The sequence below is a fragment of the Dipodomys spectabilis genome, unplaced genomic scaffold (genome assembly GCF_019054845.1).
Source record: "Dipodomys spectabilis isolate Male_0828 unplaced genomic scaffold, ASM1905484v1 ptg000163l, whole genome shotgun sequence".
NCBI classification, from domain to species: domain Eukaryota; kingdom Metazoa; phylum Chordata; class Mammalia; order Rodentia; family Heteromyidae; genus Dipodomys; species Dipodomys spectabilis.
Genome location: NW_024870840.1, coordinates 20,923,082 through 20,938,890, shown reverse-complemented (window position 1 = coordinate 20,938,890; position 15,809 = coordinate 20,923,082). Strand labels below are relative to the sequence as shown.

General features: G+C 52.8%; 1 protein-coding gene across 1 annotated transcript in view; it reads left to right on the top strand.

Annotated features, from left to right (window-relative positions):
- Positions 1 to 15,809, top strand: part of Josd1 (Josephin domain containing 1) — a 312,495-nt gene that overhangs the window by 203,470 nt on the left and 93,216 nt on the right. The gene's annotated exons all lie outside the window — the stretch shown is intronic.

The window sequence follows — 15,809 nt, the reverse complement described above, 5'->3', positions numbered from 1 at the left end:
GCCCCATGACCGGACCCCCCCAAAAAAAAAAAAAAGAATTTCACAGCCTAGCCGGGCACCGGTAGCTCATCTCCAATAAACCACTAGAAAACTGGAAGTGGCGCTGTGGCTCAAGCGGTAGAGCGCTCGCCTTGAGCTGAAGAGCTGAGGGACAGCGCCCAGGCCCAGAGTTCAAGCCCCAGGGCCGACAAAAAAAAAAAAGAATTTCACGGCCTTTCCTGCCCGGAGCTGGCTTTGAACTGCAGTCCTCAGCTCTCAGCCTCCTGCGTAGCCTGGATGACAGGCGTGAGCCACCTGCGGCGCCCGGCTGTCATAATTTTTTTAAAGTTTACTTTGTTGCTTGTGCAGAACACTCCAGGCATAGTCCGTGACTCTTATCTCTGATTAATCATCAAAACCCAGAAGTGGAGGAGTGGCCGAGTGCTAGTCTTGACCAGTAACGCTGACGGACAGCTCCCAGGCTCTTGAGATCAAGCCCCAGAACTGGCACCAACCCCCCCCCCCACACACACACAAAACAAACAAAAATAAGAAGAAAACCTTAGACCCTTTCCTGTCCTTACCCATCACACCTTGAGGGTCACTGGCCCCTCCTCTGTGCCTGACCGTAAACTAGCCCAGTGGGCACCTGTGGGCACTTCAAGGGCTCCTTTGGTGGATGCCCCTGCAGTAGCCTGCCTGAGCTCCCCAGCCCTGGCCCCCTCTAATTCTGGGAATGCCCCTCCCAGCCTCCAGGCTGGCCCTTCCTCGCTCTTCTGGGTGCTGGGGCAGTGGGGGCTGGGCTAGGATCCAGGCAGTCCAGGGTCCTGGGTTTCTGCCCGGTTCCATGTTTGTTATATGATGGGGCTAGGTGTCTCCCACAGGTGGGCGGGGCTCTCGCAGAGGCTGAGGGGGGTGGGAGGGAGTCATGCAGGGCCAGGCCTGGGGGTGGAGCCTCTGGGTGACGGTCAAGGTCGTCATCCTGGCTCACACTCACACCCCAGCAGCCCGGGAGTGGCGGGCGGGCGGGCCCAGCTTTGTCACTGTCCCCACTCCATCTTCTCATCCCTGCCTCAATCACACAGTCATCACTGCGTGCATCATGAATGCATCAGCAAGAGGTTCAAACCAGTTCCTTCTCTGGAGGGCGCCTCTGGCCAGCACCTGAAGACCCGTCCCCATGCATGCCTGCTCTCCCAGGGGTGGCAGGGGGAGGGGAAGCGACCCCCTGTGCCAAGTACGGAAACTAGGCTCCACCTCCTCCATCCTCAGGCCCCATTCTTTTTTTTTTGCCAGTCCTGGGGCTTGAACTCAGGGCCTGGGCACTGACTCTGAGCTTCTTTTGCCCAAGGCTAGCACTCTACCACTTGAGCCACAGTGCCAATTCCAATATGTGATACTGAAGAATCGAACCCAGGACTTCACGTATGCTAGGCAAGCACTCTACCACTAAGCCACCTTCCCAGCCCCAGATTTGCACTATATTGTTGGCATTTTTCTTGTTGATTTTCCAGGGACTCTCTATTATGAAGAAAACATGACTGAAAATTGTCCTTCTAGACCTGTCTGAGCTCTGGTGTGCACCCAGAAACCAACCCGCATGCATCACTTGGGACCTCTGGACTGGAAGTGCTGGGTTCCTTTCAACTCAATTTCAGGTCCTGGCTTAGAATCTTGGGGCTGAAGTTGAGGACGGGTTGTGGGGGGCAGGGAGGGAGGGAGCTTTCTACTTTCTACAGTAGGAACTACTGACCCTTCTCCTCTGAGGTCTAGCTGGCTCAGGCTGCCCTGAAACCCTCTACTCTCCTGCCACCCAAGTGCTGGGATTCCAGGCATGTGTCATCATGCCCGGCTTCATAGGCTTCTGAGGGCAGGCACCACACCTGTGCTCAGCACATCCAACATGAATGTTCAGAGGCCTGGTGCAGTGGCCTGTGCACTCCTCACTCTGTTGGGATGTCTGCTACCCTCAGCCTGCCCCCGGCCCAGCCTCGCCCTCTTCCTCCAGCCCAAGGGCAGACATTTCTAAGATGCTGCCCCTCACCAAATCACACCTCAGGCCTTACTCAGATGGTGGATCCATTCCTCTGCCTTGACTCCCTATGGCAAACTTCTACACATACTCAGAGGCCCCAGCTGTTATTCCTCTGGGAAGACTTCCAAAACTCGCATCACCTCTCTTAGGGCTCTGATTACTTTGTCTACGCCCATATTTACCAAACACAGACGATGTTTTCCTGTTGGCAGAATCTGCTGACTCGAATCACCCAATAACTCATTAAAGGCACGGTCCCTTCATGATTGGGGCCTTAATTTCCTCATTTAAATAGGGCCATCATGCCTGGAATCCTAGCTACTCAGGAGGCTGAGGTCTGAGGATCAAAATTCAATGTCAACCCATGCAGGAAAGCTGGTGAGATTTTTATTTTTTCTGTTGGTCATGGGTCTTGAACTCTGGGCTTGGGCACTGTCCCTTTGCTCTTAAGCTCAAGGTGAGCTCTCTACCACTTGAGCCACAGCGCCACTTCCTGTTTTCTGGTAGTTAATTGGAGATAAGAGTCTCACGGACTTTCTTGCCTGGGCTGGCTTTGAACCATGATCCTCAGATCTCAGCATCCTTAGTAGCTAGGTTTACAGGTGTGAGCCACCGGTGCCCGGCAGTCTGAGACTCTTATCTCCAATAAACTACTAAGAAAAAGCAGGAAGTGGCACTGGGGCTCAAAGAGGTAGAGTGCTAGCCTTGAGCACAAAGAGGCTCAGGGACATGCCCAAGCTTTGAGCTCAAGCCCCAGGATTTGCCAAAAAACAAGAAAAGACTCCAGACATCTCAGTGGCAGCGTTTGCACTCAAGTGCAAAGCCCTGGATTCAAAGTGGGAAACAAAGACCGAACAAGGAAATTTAATTAAGCCACCAAGTCTGCATCTAATTTCTGGTTTGTGTAGGGAAGGGTGCGGGCCAGACCCTGCTAGGAGCAGTCAGTGGAATCCAGATGCTGGGAATGAGTGTGGAATCTCAGGCAGCTGTGAAGAGGAATGAAGTAGACACATCTTGCAATATGGTTGACTGCAAAAGCCTCCGGCTGAGGGAAAGAACACAAAACGGCTGGGCTCATTTGTATGACAGGTCAAGAAGAGGCAAAGCACAGAGACAGAAGTGAGAATAGCGGTGATGAGGAACTGGAGAAAAATGTGGTGGTTGCCAGGCGCTGGTGGCTCACGCCTGTAATCCTAGCTCCTTGGGAGGCTGAGATCTGAGGATCGTGGTTCCAAGCCAGCCAGGGCAGGAAAGTCTGTGACACTCTTATCTCCAATTAACCACCAGAAAACTAGAAGTGGGGCTGTAGCTCAAAGTGGTAGAGCATTAGCCTTGAGCAAAAGAGATCAGGGACAGTGCCCAGGCCCTGAGTTCAAGCCCCAAGATAAAAAAAGAAAAAAAAAAAAAGTGTATTGGTGGTGGTTGCTAGTGAGTATAGGCTTTCCTCTTTTTTTTTTTTGCCAGTCCTGGGGCTGGAACTCAGGGCCTGGGCGCTGTCCCTGAGCTTCTTTTGTTTAAGGCTAGCGCTCTACTACTTGAGCCACAGAGCCACTTCCAGCTTTTTCTGTCTATGTGGTACTGAGGAATCAAACCCAGGGCTTCTACCACTAACACCCCTTTCCAGCCCTAGGCTTTCCTTTTGTGGTGATGAGCATATTCAGAAAAGCCTGTAATCCTTAGAAGTTGGAGATCCAGAGGACTCAGGTTCAAAACCAGCCTGGGTAGAAAAGTTTACTCTGTCTCCAAAATAACCAGGAAAAAGCAGGGCTGGAGGCCAGACATTCCTGGTACAAGGGAGGCTTCTCCATGGCCCTGAATTCATGAGTACAATGTATCCGATCCACCTCCCTCCTTCCATCTGACTTTTCTACCTTTCCACCATAAACACCTCCTGCTTTTATAGTCAGAAAAACCTATAAAAGCTGTGGAGTCCCCTCTGTACAGTATGTTCACAAATAAAATAAAATTAAGTTTAAAAAAAAAAAAAAAGCTGTGGATCAGCTGAGGGACGGAAGCAGCCCCAGTTCTGCTCCCTTGGACTTGCTTCTGAGCATTCTGGCCTCCTTGGGGCCCTATCTTCATGGCAGCAAGTCAAAATCTCCCAAAGAGGGACTCATCTTCAGAAGGACAGGCTAGACAGCTCAGTACAGGTCAGGAGTCACATTATCCTAGATTGTAGCTAAAAAAAATGGAATTTATTTTTGGGGGGGTCTGGTTGTGGGGCCTGAACTCTGGGCCTGGGCGCTGTCCCTCAGCTCTTCAGCTCAAGGCTAGCCCTCTACCTCTTGAGCCACAGCACCACTTTGGCTTTTTTCTTTTTGCTTATGTGGTGCTGAGGAATGGAACCCAGGGCCTCATGCATGCAAGGCAAGCGCTCTACCACTGAGCCACCTTCCCAACCCTAAAAATGGAATTTTTTGTTGTTGGTCTGAGCCTGGGCGCTGTCTCTCAGTGCTTCAGCGCAAGGTGAGTGTCTACCACTTGAGCCACAGCACCACTTCTGGTTTTCTGGTGGTTTATCGGAGATAAGAGTCTCATAGACTTTCTTGCCAGGGCTGGCTCTGAACCATGATCCTCAGATCTCAGCCTCCTGAGTAGCTAGGATTACAGGTGTAAGCCACCGGTGTCTGACAAGAAATGGAATATTTTAAGAATTAAGGGATTTTGTACTCGGGAAGCTGAGAACTAAGGATTCAGCAAGAAAGTCCATGAGACTTATCTTCAATTACACACACATACACACACACACACACACAGCAGGAAGTGGTGGTGTGGCTCAAGTGATAAAGTGCCAGGCTTGAACAACAACAAAAAACTAAGAGACAGTGCTCAGTCCTTGAGTTCAAGACCCAGTAAAGGCACACAAAAAACAAAACAAAGAGTCCTTAAGAAAGGGGCAGGGGGCGTCGTGGTAGAGCGCATGCCTAGCAGTTACTCCCGAGCACCACAAAAAATACAAAGTAAAAATAGAGGAACTGCATACAAGGGAAATAAGTCCATTCGATGTTAAAAATGGATGAAAACAAACCACCGCCCAGAGTTGCCACAGTGAACATTTTCTTCCCAGGCCCTTCTCGGGGCTGGTTTGTTTTGTTCTAAGCCCCAGCGTAATCCTGCTGTCACCTCCTATTTACATCCTGCTGCGGCTCGGGTCGTCTTAGAACGCATTTCCTCATAGTATCCTCAGCTGTTTATACAAGCACACCTCTTCGCGATTGCATACTATTCCAGTGTGTTTGTGCTGCGCACCAGCTCGTTTTCCCCCTGGGGATAGAGAACCCACACGGATCCGGCGCTCCTCCGAGAGGCCAGACCGTCCCGGAGAGAAGACGGATACAGTATCCAGTCTGCAGCGCGGGGCGGGTCTGAGTCCCCATAGCTTCACCCCGGCCCGGGCTCCCAGCTCCATCCCGCCCGACCCCCGGGAGGTCGGGGTCCCCGAGGAAAGCGGGGCGGGCGGGGGGTACAGACAGAAGCAAAGGTTCACAGGCGATGTGAACTTGGGACCCGAAGACCCCGTGTTCTATTTGAACAGAGTGTCGACCTCCTGGGACCCCCGCCGTGCAGACCCTCAGCCCACCCCGCCCGCGGAGAGCGGGGGCGGGCCGGGCCGCGCGGGGCGTGCCGGTACCTCACCCCGCAAGCATGAGAACCTCGACCCCTGCGGCTGGGAGGCAGGGGCGGGGCCGGGCGTGGGGGCGGGGCCGGTGGGTGACGCCACGGCCACGCCCCCTCCGGGCTTCCTCCTCCCCAGCCAGAGCCTCCCCAGCCCAAGTCCTCACCTGGAGTGGCAGGTGTGCGCATCGCCTCTCGCAACGCCGGATCTCCCAGCGCCAGGTGAGGCCAGTGGGAGCCTGGGAGAGAGGGTGCGGGGGGGGGGGGGGTGTTGGAGTGGGGATCCTCACCCGCCGAGGCAGCGCCGGACGGGGATCTGGGTAGGTAGGTCCTGGCTGTCCCCCACACTTCTTTCTTGTCTCCTGGATGTAGCTGTGTTGTCTTGAGGCCGGGGAGGGATTTGAAGGAGAGGAAGTTCAAAGGGAAGCCTCAGTCTCCCTGTACTTCAGCTACACATATGCGGGCACGTGTATTTACACGTCTTTTCTTCATGTAAAGGAAGTGTGCACTGATCGACTATTAGGTACATGGAGAACAGCAGGAGAGACATTCTCCATGTTACTTAAGACACAAGCAAAACCATAAGACGGGGATATTGGGCGGTTTCCTTCTAGTTTTTTTCTTTCTTCTATACCTGGCGATATTGATATACTTTGTCACACAGATTTACAGATTTACATCTAGCTTTCCTCTCTTGGCACTGTCACAGGCATCTTCCCTGTTATTAGTCGTTCAGGTATGTGTAATCACCTTTTAATGGCTGCATAGGTTACATGTGAGGAACTGGCCGGGCTTGGGCACCAGGGAGGAAGAACCCAGGAGAGGCAGCCAGGTGATGGAGGAGGAGACAGGTTCTGGGTCCGCCTCCTACATGGGGGCTTTGAGGAAGCCCCTTACAACCCAGGGGCCTGACCTCCTGCCAGAGGGCCCTTGAACGGACTCACACTGTGATCCTAGCTGTTCAGGAGGCTGAGATCTGAAGATCAAGGTTAGAAGCCAGCCAGGGCAGAAAAGTCCCATCGGAATCTTATTTCCAAGTAACCAGCAAAAAGCTGGAAGTAGACATAGAGCTCCAGCCTCGAGCAAAAAAGTCAAGCAAGGGGCTGGGAAGGTGACTCAGTGGTAGAGCGCTTGCCTTGCATGCATGAGGCCCTGGGTTCGATTCCTCAGCACCACATAAGCAAAAAGAAAAAAGCCGGGAGTGGCACTGTGGCTCAAGTGGTAGAGCGCTAGTCTTGAGCTGAAGAGCTGAGGGACAGAGCCCAGGCCCAGAGTTCAGGCCCCACAACTGGACCCACCCCCCCCCCAAAAAAAAAAGCCAAGCAAGAGTTTGAGGCCCTGTGTTCAAGCTCCAGTATTGATACAGAGAGAAACTGGGGTGGGGGGGAGGGAAGGAGGGAGGAGAGAGGGAGAGAGGGAGGGAGGGAAGAGAGAGAGAGAGAGAAAGACAGAGACACAGACAGAGACAATGAGTCTGTTTCCACTTCTGGGAAGTGGAGACCTAAAGCTGTGTTGTGGAATAAGCAGGTTAATTTACATAGAAAAGGGATCCAGCTGGAGCAGCTGAAGCTGTGGAAGAGTAAGGAAAGGCTGGAGAGGGAGCTGGCTCTTAGAAAACCCCTAGAGTAGTGCCATGTTGGGGTCTTAGGGAGGTGGCCATGAGCAGTAGGAAGGGTCACATCCCTGTGTAGGGGCAGGCAAAGCCTTCTGAGGATGGGTTACTGACCTGCGGGACATGGATGGGTTGAACCCATTCTACAGATGAGGAAACTGAGGCTCAGAAACACAAGTTATCCAAGATCCACACAGGCAAGAATAAAGGAGTAGGCTTAGTCCTCTGGGCTCCTAACTCTCCCTGTGGCCTATGGAGGACTATGGGATGGGGGGGGTGGGAAGAGAGGAAGTCAAGGTTGAATCATTAGCTGCATTTGAACCAGCTTATAACACCTATCTTTGTTCTTTGAGTTCATTTCCTTCTTTGTAAAACAACAATACACCCCACACACAGGTACTAGGCCCGTCCACCCATAGGTAGCCATACCCCCCTCTTGCCTTGACCAGCCTACTCAATATCTGATCATGGGTCCCTAATATCACCTCTCAAACTCCCTGGCCACCTTCATGGAGATCTGTGTACTTGGAGCAGAAGCAGGGGACCTGTGGCTATACCACAGTTAAGGCAGGGACAGTCTGGGAGCTATGTGCTCCCAACACTGGGGACTGCATTCTGGGTCCAAATCCAGCTTTCCTGGGAAGTTGTACCACCATTCACTGCTATTGGCGGAGACAAAGGGCCCCGAGGCCTGGGAGGAGTGCCTGAACAGCAGGATTTCTGTGGTGAGGGTCCAGGACCTCTCTCTCCCAGCCCATTCCTCTTTTTTCCCCTGGCTTGTTGCTCCTGGGCAGACCTAGCAAGTGGGGACCTATGGAGCTGTGGGTTCTGAAACAGAGTACCATGGTTCATTGCATAGTTACAGTTTCTGGACATTTAGGATAACAATTAACCCAGAACTCAAAATGAAATCTCTGCCTTGCATCTGGGAAATAATACTTTCGGAGACGTACAAACATCTCCCAGAGCTGGGTGTGGTAGTATACACCTGTAATCCCATCATCATCCAAAGGCAGAGGCTGGAGGATCTCAAGTTCAAGATCAGTCTGCACTACAGAATAAGACCTTGTGGCCTGGGAATGTGGCTTAGTGGTAAAGTGCCTACCTAGCATGCATAAAGGCCTGGATTCAATTCCTCAGCACCACATAAACAGAAAAAGCCCTAAGACTAGCAAAACAAACACCACCACACACACACACACACACACACAGACACACACACACACACACACACACACACACACACACACACACACACAACCAGAGTGAGACCTTCTGTGAAGATAAAAATATTTAATCACATATTACTGAGAACCTTACCTGCTAGCCCCTTGTTCCACATGCTTTCGAGAAATATTGTGCATTTATTTTCATTTATTTATTTTTGTGCTTGTCATGAGGATTGAACTCAGGGCCTGGGCCCTGTCCCTGAGCTTCTGTGCTCAAGGCTGATGCTATACCACTTGAGCCACAGCTCCACTTCTGTGGCTCTGTGTGTGTGTGTGTGTGTGTGTGTGTGTGTGTGTGTGTGGTTAATTGGAGATTAGAGTCTCACAGGTTTTGCTGTCCAAGCTGGCTTCAAACTTGATACTCAGATCTCAGCCTCCAGAGTAGCTAGAATTACAGGTGTGCGACACCAGTGCCTGGCCTAGTTTTTTTTTTTTTTTCCCAATCCTGAGACTTGAACTCAGGGCCTGAGCACTGTCTCTGGGCTTCTTTTGCTGAAAGCTAGCACTCTATTACTTGAGCTACAGCACCACTTCTGGTTTTTTCTGTTTATGTGTTGTTGAGGAATCAAACCCAAGGCTTTGTGCATGCTAAGCAAGCACTCTACTGCTAAGCCACTCCCAGCCTGCCTATTCTTTTCTTAAAAAATATGTATTTTGCTGGGCGCCGGTGGCTCACACCTGTAACCCTAGCTACTCAGGAGGCTGAGAACTGAAGATCATGGTTCAAAGCTAACAGGAGGGGGGAGAGAGGGGAAACAAAGGAGGAGGCAACAATGCTTGATAAGAAATGTACTTATCACCTTTGCTCATGTAACTGTAACCCCTCTGTACAGTATTTTCACACACACACACACAAATATTTTAAAAAAAGCCAGCCGGGCAGAAAAGGCCGTGAGACTCTTATCTCCAATAAACCACTCAGAAAACCAGAAGTGGAGCTGAGGCTCAAGTGGTAGAGTGCTTGCCTTGAGCTGAAGAGCTGAGGGACAAGGCCCAGGCCCAGAATTCAAGCCCCACAACTGACAAAAACAAAAACAAAAAAAACCAAAAATATGTATTTTGGGCTGAGAATGTGGCTTAGTGGTAGAGTGCTTGCCTAGCATTCATGAAGCCCTGGGTTCTATTCCTCAGTACCACATACACAGAAAAAGCTGGAAGTGGACCTGTGGCTAAGTGGTAGAGTGCAAGCCTTAGGCAAAAAGTTCAGGGACAGTGCTCAGGCCTTGAGTTCAAGCTCCAGGACTGGCACCAAAAAAAAATGTATTTTGTGGTACTGGGGATGGAACCTGTGCATGCTGGGAAGATGCTCTGCACAGAGCTCCAACCCCAGTCCTTACAGCAATATCATCAACTAGGTATACAAGTATCCTCAGATCAGAGCGTTTTCCAGATGAACTGGAATCCAATGCCAGGCAGCCAGTGGCAGCCCTCACTCCTGGCCCTATGCCAGGCTACCTCTTTCCCCCTGAGAAGGGTTCTGGCCTGCCCTTCAGCCAAGTTTTCAAATACATTTCTATGTCATCTTCTACATAGGGCAGCAAGTCAGTATGGGAGAATCCCTACTCTCCTGGTATCTGTTGCCATCCTAAGAGCTCTGCCCGCTCTCGGGTCTGGGTCTCTGGAAATAGGTGAGTTCCACAGACAAGGCCCATGAGCATGTCCCCTCTGGCTCATCCATGAAGCCTGGTCGGGCCCAGCTCTGCTCCCCAGAGCTGAATTAATCATAGCTGCAGTTTCCGTTCACATGTCAGGTGGGGCATATGAGCATGCTGCTAGCTGAAAGTAGACAGTGAAGGATTTGAATCTAGGTGTTGAAGTAGAATCTCATCTTTTATTTATCTGTGGGAGTAGTGGGTCTTGAAGTCAAGGTCGGGGTGCTATCCCTTAACACTTTATTTTTCTTTTGCTCCAAGCTGGTGCTCTACCACTTGAGTCATACCTCCACTTCCAGCATTTTGCTAGTTAATTGGAGATAAAAAAGGTCTCACAGATGCCAGGCACAGGTGGCTCACACCTGTAATCCTAGTTACTCAGGAGGCTGAGATCTGAGGATCGAGGTTCAAAGCCAGCCTGGGCAGGGAAGTCCATGAGACTCTTATCTTTTATAAACCACCTTAGAAAACCAGAAGTGGTGCTGTGGCTTAAGTGGTAGAGTACTAGCTTTGAGCTGAAGAGCTGAGGGACAGCGCCCAGGCCCAGAGTTCAAGCCCCATGATCAACCAAAAAAAAAAAAAAAGTCTCACAGACTTCTTCTGTCTAGGCTGGCTTAGAGCCTCAATCCTCAGATTGAGGAGCCAGGATTACAGGTGTGAGCCACAAGCACCAGCCCTAGGTGTCATGGAGCTTTTGCCAGGGCTCTTTTTTTCCAGCGTCTCCCCCGCCTGCACCTGGCAATCTTCACGTCCCACCTCCTCCCTATACCTCATTGTCAACTCTCCAGTTCCTCAGTGGACAGGGCTCAGTGGGGGAAGGAGACAGACTGGTTGGGTGGGGACGTGGGGACTTGTATCAAAGGTGTATTTGCATAGCACTTGAGGAACAGAGCTGGGTGCAGTGACCCACCTGTGAGGTTCAGGTGACAGTCATGATAGGAGGTGTCTGGGATCTGAGCAGAGAGCTAGAGTTGGTAGATGTTGCTCATGATTTGAATAGGGGGTGGCAAGGGTGAGTTCTCTACCCTTGAACCTGGGGTCTTGCTCCACATGGTATCCTGAAGGGGAGCTAGGCAGTCTCCCATCCAGCCAGTCTCTTGTTTGTTTTTTGGGTCTGGTCGTGGGGGCTGAGCTCTGGGCCTGCGCACTGACCCTCAGTTCTTCAGCTCAAGGCTAGCACTCTACCACTTGAGCCACAGCGCCACTTCTGGCTTTTTTCTGCTTATGTGGTGCTGAGGAATTGAACCCAGGGCCTCACGTGTGCGAGGCAAGCACTCTACCACCGAGCCAACTTCTCCGCCCCCAGTCCCTTGTTCATAGGGGGAGACAGATGACATATGACATGTCACCTCACCCAGTGCCCAGAGAGGGGCAGGAGTTCTCCAGGGTCTCCTGATAACTCAGTGACTGGCTGGGACCACAAGCCTAGGGCTCTTGAGACCCTGCCCCCTGGAGCTGGAGCTGGAGGAGGCAAGAGAGGCCCCTGGCATGGCCATGTGTGAAGGTCCCCTGAGAGACAGTGGGGGGGGGCAGCTGGAGAAGGGAACTTCTCAGAGTCCAGGTTAGCCCCTCCCCCCTGCCCCTCAGGATCTTGGGATAGGCAGGAACGGGAGCTAGAAGATAGAGACATGGAGAAGCTTCATTCAGGGACCCTGGGATACCAACACGAGGTCGGTAGAGACCTTAACCTTCCTGAAGTCCTGCAACCCACTTCACCTGAGAAGACTCCAGAGGCAGGATAAAGACACAGAAGAGGCCAAATAAAGACACAGAAGAGGCCAAAAAGTAGGGCCTGAAGCACAGGACAGAATCCAGGTCAAGCAACCTGGATTTGAGGCAACAATTGCCTTTGCCTCATGGCTTCTGTCTCTCTCTCTCTCTCTCTCTCTCTGTATATATGTATGTACGCAGGCTCGTGGCTCACACCTGTAATCCTAGCTACTCAGAAGGCTGAGATTTAAGGATTGCAGGAAGGAACGTCCATGAGAACAAAATGTCAAATGTGCAGCTGTGGCTCAAGCGGTAGAGCACTAGCCTGGAGCACAAACACTCGGGGACATCCAGGTGCTGGTGGCTCAGACCTACAATCCTAGCTACTCAGGAGACTGAGGTCTGAGCAGTGCAGTTCAAAACCAGTCCAGGCAGGAAAGTCTGTGAGACTCTTACCTCCAGTTAACTACCAGAAAACTGGAAGTGGAGCTGTAGCTCAAGTGGTAGAGCGCTAGGCTTGAGCTGAAGAGCTCAAGGCCGAGTTTAAGCCCCATGGCTGACAAAAACAAAACAAAAAAACACTGACAAAAAGTAAAATTATTACTATTATTTGTGTGTGTCAGATTGGGGCTTGAACTCCCTGAGGGGGTTTTTGTTTTTTCTGTCATGGGGCTTGAATATGGGGCCTGGGTGTTGTCCCTCAGCTCTTTTGCTCAAAGCTAGCACTCTACCACTTTGCACCACAGCACCACCTCTGAAGATTAGAGTCTCACAGACTTTCCTGCCCTGGCTCAATTTGAACTGAGATCTTCAGATTTTAGCTGACTGAGTAGCTAGGATTACAGGAGTGAGTCATCCACACCCAACTTTTAGCATTTTTGCTCAATACTGGTGCTCTACCACATGAATTACAGCTTTGCTTCTGTTTTTTGTGTTTTGCTGGTTAATTGAGGATGGGTTTGAACCGTGATCCTCAGATCTCAAGCTCCTGAGTAGCTAAGATTAGCTACTCAGATTAGCTACTATGCCTAAGTTGTTTACCTGGATTATCATCTTTGTTATTATCCAGATGCATAGTTTAAGAAACTTAACTTGCTTAGTGTCATCTGATGAAGAACTGAGCTAGGCAAGCACTGTACCACTTGAACCCACACCCCCAGTCCTTTTAGTGGTGATGGTGGTGTGGGGTGGGGAGGGGTGTGCTGGTTCTGGGGCTTGAACTCAAGACCTAGGTGCTGTCCCTAAGCTTTTGTGCTGAAGGCTAGCACTCTACCCCAGCTCCACTTCTGGCTTTTTAAATAGTTAGTTGGAGGTAAGCATCTCAGGGATTTTCCTGACCAGGCTGGTTTTGAACCAAGAGCCTCAGATCTCAGCTTCTTGAGCAGCTAGGTGACTGGGAGCCATCTCCAATCCAGAAGGCAGCCCTTGGCAGCAGAATGAGGGCAGAAAGACAGCTTGGGCGCCACTGCCTCTCCTTGGTGGCGTGTGCGTCATGCCTGTGTCTCCTTACAGCTTAGGGGGGAAGCTTCTGAAGGAGTCACAGTTTGGACTTGTGGGGGAGTAGGAAGGAAGAGGACTTGGGCCTACTGCAGCTTGTCGGGCAGCAGTGGGTGGTGAGCATCCCTCCCAGGGAGGGAGTGGGTAGGGATGTGGCAGAGGCATAGTGAGGGTGGGAATGAGGGTCCAGATACCTGGCACTCCCCAGCAGGCAGGGGAGGGGCAGGAGCTCTGAAGGAGCTCTGGGGGGACTGGGAGACTACCCAATCTTCAGGCTAGGTTGGGAGTGACCAGCTGGTGGGAGGTGTGGCCACCAACCCTGGATTCGGAAGGGGGAAGGTGACTGGACTAGAAGGGAAAGCTAGGCCATTGCAGACAAATTTTGTTCCTAAGGGCTTGTGAGTGGGTTCCTGTCTCTGGGATGGGAGGGGCTCTATCTGTGCCCTTTGGCAAGTGCCAAGGAACCTTACCCTCCTTCTGAAAACCAAGGACAGAATGTCCTGTTCATCCTTGGTGTGTGGATGTGTGTGTGTGTGGCTTGAGCTCAGGGCCTCAGTCTCTTGTTTTTATTTTGTTTTTGCTCAAGCCTGGCACTTTACCACTTGAGCTACATCTTCCCTTCTGACTTTGTCCTGGCTGAGGATTTTTTTGCTTGGGCTGGCTTTGAACTGTGATCCTCAGATCTCAGCCTACCTCCTGTGTAGCTAGGATTACAGGGGTGAGCCCATCAGCACCCTCTTTCCTTTGTGATTGGAGAGGATCAGGTCAGGCAGCTGCCTCTGTCTGCAGGTGCTAGAGCATAGTAGGTGCTGCAGAAGAGTAGAGCACACATTTTGGCTTCAAGGCCCAGGTTGGAGGGACAGGTGAACTGAGGACAGGAAAACACAAGGGTGTATGTTTATCCCTACTCAGAAGCATCAAGGCTACATTCCGGGCTGATAAGGGGACACAGAAGAAACTTTGGGCTTGTAGCTAGGGCCTGGGGAGAACTTGTGCCCAGAGTTGTCAGGTCTTCAAGAGAAGCTGGGTATATGGGTCTGTAATATGAAATCTACCAATTGGGAATCCAACAAAAGCAAACATGTAGGCCAAGCCAAGCCTACCACCTGGTAGGTGACTCCCTTCCCCCAGGGTGGCACTGAGGGAGGGTAGGTCTCTAGCTGGCTGCCAAGGTGCCTTCAAGGAAGCTTCTCCGTCATTCTCCAGCTGTTTCCAGTGAGCTGTTTGGCTCAGAGATCCAAGAGACCACTGGAAATCCAGGGTTGTCCTGCTGTGTGTTCTGGGCAAACCCCCTTACCTTCTCTGGGCCAACAATCTCCTGGCCTAGGAAGGGACCAGGTCACCAGTTTGGCCAGCCTGTGACTCACTGCCTCAGGCTGGAGGGAAGATGTGGTCATTATGGAAGTGACTCTTCCCCCTGGAACACGCTTCCGCATGCGATGCGGTGTGTTTCTGGCATTCTGTGTGTCCACAGTCAGATGTCTTGTGTGTCCCAATGTAGGTGTGTCATCATTTGGAGCTTTGGTGCAGCTATCATCCTTTTAAATACCCTGTGCTGGAAGCTTCTCCCCTCCCCTCTCTGGGAGCCTACTAGTAGGAAGCCTCCGTGAACTCTTCCCACGACCCCCGGAGAGGTCAGGGTCCTTCCCCATTGGCAGTCCGGCTGGAGCTGGAGCTGGGAGGGGTCCTGGCTGAAGGTGCACCCCTGGGGCCAGGGCCAGCTTACTCTATGGTGGTGTGGGGGTCTCACTCATGGGTGAGGGCCAGATCTGAGGGCCTGCTCAGTGCCCATCACACTTGAGCTGAACTGCAGGGGGCGGGGGGGGGGAGAGAGAGAGAGAGAGAAGGGTCTTTGCCTTTCATGGGTGGAGGGCAAGGGGATCCTGGGCCTTTATCCACGTTCCTCCATCTCTAGCGCCCCCGTCTCTTGGGGCCCGACTGCAAGTCCTCCCCTGGGGAGGCGCCCCTTGGGGGGGCGAGGCGGCGCGGAGTCCCGGGGAGGGGGGTGCTCTGCGGGCAGCCGACCCCGGCTTTTGTGCGCCCAGCCCCCACTCCCCCCTCTACCACTGCGCCCCCCCTCCCAGTCTCGGGATGTCCGTCTGCGTCGCGCGCCCTGGCCCCACGTGCGGGTTCCTGCGGGGATGCGGGGCTCCCCGATCTCGGCCTCGGACCCCATCCTCTCCATATCTCTCCCCCTCCCTCCCCCCCCCCCCCCCCCCGCCAGCATCCCCGGGCTCGCGGGGCGCTGGCCCTTTAAATCCTCCGGGGCGGCGGCGGCGGGCCGGGGATGACATCAGCGGGCGGGCCCGGGGCTCAATGGGAGCCGCGGGAGCGCGCGGGGCGGGAGCGCGCGAGCCGGCGGCGGGGGCGGCGGGCGGCCGGGAGGCGGCGGCGGCGGCAGAGCCCGAGCAGAGCCCGGCCGGGCGGAGCGAGCGGAGCGGCGCTGGGCGGCGGCGGCGGCGGCGGCGGCTGGGCCCCGA